Source organism: Homalodisca vitripennis, chromosome 1 (assembly GCF_021130785.1).
Source record: "Homalodisca vitripennis isolate AUS2020 chromosome 1, UT_GWSS_2.1, whole genome shotgun sequence".
Taxonomy (NCBI): Eukaryota; Metazoa; Arthropoda; class Insecta; order Hemiptera; family Cicadellidae; genus Homalodisca; species Homalodisca vitripennis.
The window spans coordinates 122974541-122980730 of record NC_060207.1 but is presented as its reverse complement, the minus strand read 5'-3'; positions in this window follow the sequence as shown (position 1 = coordinate 122980730).

Genomic DNA, 6190 nt, shown 5'->3' with positions numbered 1-6190 from the left:
GGTTGTGTTTTTCTTTAAGAGCCAGTTGTAATGAAATGACCTTGAGTACAATGGTAAACTCAAAAGAACGCCCAATACCCCATAAGAACAATGTTAAACTTTAAACATGTTTTTCACCCTTATTTTTTGTAGATATGATTATTAATACACATCCAAACGCTCTTTAGCTTTTATGATAAAGTGTATACATTTCAATATTTAAATAGTGATGTTTAAAATGGTTTGAGATTTTTTCTGAGTAACTAATTAAAATATTTTAAAATCAAAAATTTTCTTTGCATACATATTAATTATATCTTTAACATCACATCTGCCATGATTCTCCAACAAAATATTAGGAACCTCAAAGTTATTGAAGATTAACATTGTTCTTATGGTTCTAAAATCAAGATGGCCATTAGTACAGCTGGCTCTTAAGTTAATTAACTGGTAGCCTAAAGGTAAAATATTTATGAATTTATACATTAACTCAAAACAGCTAGGATTCTAGTAATAGACTCTATTTAAAGAATTTAAGTCACACAACTGCCATATGTGGGCCATAAAGTGTAGATCCAGATAAAATGTATTTAATACTTTGTCAACCTTTTTTATTTCAACATGGATTTGCAGAAATGGTTGTATCTAGAAATTTTGTGCAATCGTCTTGTACTATGAGATTACTGTAAATCAATTATGTCTGTCAGTTCTATTTTGTTCTCTTGAGAATGTTTTATAGTTATGTTTACTTAAATTCAGTACCGTAGTAAATTATGATTAATTAAAAACTATTTGATAAGCAATTGTTTTGAAATAATGCAGTTATCTGCTGAATCAATATAGGTAGAAGTATCAATATCACCTTGAGATTTACCTGTCACTATAATGTTGTTGTCATCTGCATACAAACAAATTTTTTTGTTATTGGCATTTTTATTATTCTTTTAAAAGAAAAAGAAAATATACTAATATTGAGCACTGTGTATCTCTAAACTTGATTACTTGATGATTGATTTTACTTACATAATTACAGCTTGTATTATTTCCTATAACTTGTGTTTCCACATACAGGTTTATACCACTGTGATAGGAGATAAACCAACAGAACTCTTTTTTCAATGGTCTTCCAGGTTGTTTACTACGCAGTAGACATAATTCTTGATTAACATATTGTTCAAAAACAGCTAGGTGTCACATGACAAAAACAGAATTTTAAAACTATTCTGATATTAGTGTTGTTCATTCTTCCTGTTAGAAAAGAACTGTATACGATGTACTATGCCTGAAGAGCCTTCTTGATTGTGGTTGGGTTTTGTTTCTTTATCTACTGCAGCATGTCTACTGCATGAATATGTTGAGTCTTCATAGAATTGTTTTAGAAAAACAGGTATGTGAAGGGGTATGATAACGTTTCGTATTTTTCTTGTGTTTTAGTTGTTTATATTTGTGTCTAAAACTGTCTTGATTTATGCAGTAGAGGATTGTTTAGAGAAAGGAACCATTAAGTATTTGTACTCCTTGAACAGTTTACTGAAGCTGTCTCTTGCATTTCCTCTTCCTAATGTTCAGGTTGAATTTTTCTGTATTACCAAGACTCACAATAGATTACCATTTGAAGATCCTACCCAAGCTGTTATGCTATATATCAAATGTCTATTGAAAACGGAAGATAAGCGATCCTGGTTAAATATGAAGTTGTACTGCTTTTGTTCTTAACCCACCAGTAGAGGCATGGATTCTGTAACATCAGTAGATGGTTGTGGTATTTCTAACAGCACTTGTGGATATAAATTGTTTCTTTTCAAATATATTTTATGTGAATGAGTACAAAATTATTACAATTTAAAGGTTATTAGAATGAATTATATCAAATAAACAGCATAAAAGATAGCAAAATCGTAATGTTGTAAAATGTTGATTAAGTAACTGTAATTGAAATGTAATATTGTGTTTATAATAAGAATGTGGAATAGGGAAAACAATGACATTATAATGATAATATTTAATTTTAATACAATTGTAATAAGAATATAAATTAGAGAGATGAAAACCAAGGATCCATTTCTTATGTTTACTGAACTGGTCCCGTAGGTACAACATTGTTTTTTAGTTTTATTTCTTTTAATGTTATCTCCATTCTTTTTTACACACTATTTAACATCTAAGTTGTTCTTATTCATGGAAATCCACTATTAAAACTTTAAAAGCCACTAAAAAAAGGATATTAAGATTAAGGAAATTTTGGAAAGTACATTAATTTATGTGACATGGCATTTTAAGGGAAATGCATTGTAAACTAAGTATTGTTTTAATTATTTTATTTGTACTTTAAAAACATAGCACATACAGGACATCTGTTAAACTCTAAAACTGTTGTTTTGATGTACCATTCTGAAATAGTCAAGTATTGTTTCAAAAATTGCACAATGTTTCCCTACAAGAGTTTTAAAGGCTATGTACCAATTGGCACAGAGATGTGTTTGAAATTGTTACAATTGTTAGCAATAATACTGGATAAGTTTGATAAACAAATGTATAAAATGTAATTTTCAGCTAAAAAATAAACAGTTTTTCAGTTCTTACTCATAAATAGTTAGATAGGCACATGGTGGAATGTAAAAAAGTTGACTCTCTTTGTACAGTTTTTGTGTGATTTAATATAAACACAAACAATAAAATACATAATCTAGAAAAAAATGGGAATTATCTGCAACATATTAGCAAATTATTTGAATATATAGTTAATGTTTTATGTTAAAATACATTAAGCAATATTTTATCAATACATAATAAAAATAATTCCGGAAGGTCACCCTTGGACACCATCCCAAAATAGTGGTACATCTCATCTTTTTCTCACACCACTCACTGTATTTCAACCCTATTGGTACAACAATCAATATTGCTACTTTTACTAACATACACAAGGCTAGGGGACAGAACAAGCATCTGATGGCATGCCTTGTTGCCACATATTGATTTTTCCTCAGTTTCTCACCTTCCCTGGTGTGTGTGAGATGTGTCGTTCCGTGCGCTTGTTCTGTGCAGTGACATGGTTGGTATTTGGTCTAATCAGCCTCAGGTACATGCCAGAGACTTTTTGACGCACAGCTTTTGTTAATTATAACTTGGGCGAGTTCATTGAAACATTTTTATTACTTTATATTTTTTAGATATACCTACCCTTATGTCAATTCCAATCCTTCCTAGGAACAACTAGTGCTCTCTATTTTTGTTACATTAATGATGGTAAAAGTCCAAAAACCTATGTTGTACTTTCAAAATATTGATTATAAACCCTATAGGTACCACAATCAGTATTTAGTTTTATTAACAGATACAAGGCTTTGGGTATTTGTTATTATCATTTTTATGTTTAAGGTAACTATAAACTCAATAATAAACTTTAAATAACAAATTAACTACCTTTATTAACCAACTGTAGATAAATAAAAAAAAACATAAAACCATGAATGAAATAAAATATATCTTAAAAAAATAGATTTTGATATAAAAAATAACACAATGTACAACTATAATTGTTACAATAACAATTTTGAACATATAAAACTATGTTTTAAATAACAACAAAATAACAGAACACAGAACAATAAGAAAAATAATTTAGAGAACAGAAAGATATAACAAAAATAGAACATATATAAAAATTAAAAAAATTTGGGGAAAATATTGGAACAAAAAAAGTTAAATACTTTTTACTTTATATTATGTATTAATGTAATCATGAACAAATTTCTTTACTTTCATATTGAACTTCAATTACATTCACATATGACATTGTTCCCAAATTGCCTTATTTCCTTACTATAGTTTCCTTATTACCTCAATGACTGTTACAATGTAAATGTACTTACAGATCTAGTCCTTTAATTTAGTATGAATTTATGTGTATGCAGTAAACATGACAATGTATTAAATTTCTTAACAGTGAATATTTATTTGTGAAACTGAGTAGGAACCTTTCTGTTTTTTTAACGAATATGTAGTTCTGAGAGTAAGTATTTGAGATATTACAAGAGGATGTAAGACCGTTTAATAAGTACTGTTAAAATGCACAATTCAAAATTTGTATGCACTTTGAATCCAGATTATATATAGATGTTTCAGGTAGATTCACTTCTTAAGAAATTGCTATTAAAAAGAAAAATATTTTTTTACTGTAGACCTCAGTTGTTTTATACCTTGATAACATCTTAATTTATCATCAATATACAAAATATAGATTGTGATAAAATTATTGTGTTAGTAGCCAATTATCTCCATTAGTCACACATAGTTATCATATTATTATCTCCAATTAATATTATTCCAGAATTAACAAAATCACAACTAACTACAAGATCAATTTTTGGAAAATACATTACTTTAGACCTGTACTTATGAAAAAATATTAATAAATTGTATTGGTGTAATTAACGATTTTGATTTGTTAGATTTATTGAACTTTATTGTAAAGTTATGTTTAACTGAAATCAAATAGAATGCTTAGAATAGTTTCTAAACTCCCTCAAATAGTGTCATTGCATGGTGTGGAGTTTAAAGCCGTCAATTATTTTTAAGGAATTGTACATGTTAACACCCTGTACCGAATACTCTGTATATATTTGTATATTACACTTACAATAGACCATATAATGTTTAGACTGTATTCCTGTGACCCACTCTTTACAGCTGTGGTGTTGCTGAATGCGTGGACAGATATATTTAATAATTCACTACAAATTTAGTTGAGTAATATTCATTCAGAATATCAAACTGAATGAGAAAATGTAAATACACTTTCATGGAGCTCGGCCGGTTGTTGAATGTGGATTTAATCAAGATTGGGATTTGGCATGGATTGGGACTTACAATTTGTGTTAGAGCTTTTAGAAATCACTCACTAAACTATCATAAAAATTATAGCTAAAAAGAACCATATTTTCCTACACAGTTAGTTTATTCAATATTCTCGGTACTGACTGTCACACAACATTTTATTAAGTTTCAATCCCATTGTTTTTTCTGTACTGTGTATTATGTTTAGTTTAGTCAACTAAGGACAGTTTATTCAATAAATTCATAGTTTGTTTACGAATAATGTTCATAAATCTTTCCAATGAAGTACAAAGGAAATCTCTTCTCTGATTCTGTGACAAAACTGTAAGTGCTATTTCAAAATTTCTGAAAAGTTGTAGCAATAATATTGTCAGTTGCCATGCCTTACTTTGTTCTGTTTGTCTAGTACCAAACACTATGTATCCACAACATATTTGTTTTGCTGTATATGTTATTTTCTGCAATAGACAAAAACAACAAATAGGCCTTTTTTGTTATGCTTTTTTGTATTTTGTACAGTAACAGCCCTTTAGCTTTTGTTTGCTTGTATTTATAATCAAAATTGTTTATTTTTAAATAATGTTCACTGTCAACAGTCTTAGGACTGAGTCAGACCTCAGTTAGATCTAAAAATTCCCAAAATACAAAATAATTCTTTCAAAAGATGTTTTGTTGTAATAGCTTCAGTTATAGCTCAGTACAACTCCCTAAGTTTTCACAACCATTTGAGTTGTGCTTAAAGAGGAAGGAATGGAGAAGTGGGTCTAAATGTGCGTAGAAATATTTATTTTTTAGGTTTTATGGTGACATCTTCCGATTTACAGTGCTTAAAAATTGGACAAAATGGTCCTAAAATGAATTAAAAGCACATTTTGTATCGAATGGGATAAAATTATTTTTTGTCAACCTGTTTTAAGTTATTTCAAATTATTTTGAACAAATATGTTACATATTACACTAACATCAGAAATAGTTATCATGCAATGTAAAATTAAAAACGGATAAGTTTTGAATGTTAAAAGAACAGTTTATACAATGGAAGGAACTTGTACTGTTCCTTCCATTCATAAATGCATATCCTATCAATTATGTCAACTTCTACACTTCACTTCTCTCTGCAGTCAACAAATGGAAGTCCACCAAACAAAAATGTTGCTTTGTTTGTTCCAAACAAGCACTGTATCTTTAGGCTCCTGATACAGTTGTATATTCCCTTTTCAATCAAAATTGAAAATAATGATCAAGGGCAAATTTGCACACATCCTTTGCAATCTTTTCCTCACACAAGTAATCCTCTCAGTGGTCTCACGGCCAAGCTATTGGTCCTCTTCAAAATAATCACACTCATAAAACAGTTCATTAAGGCTAAGAG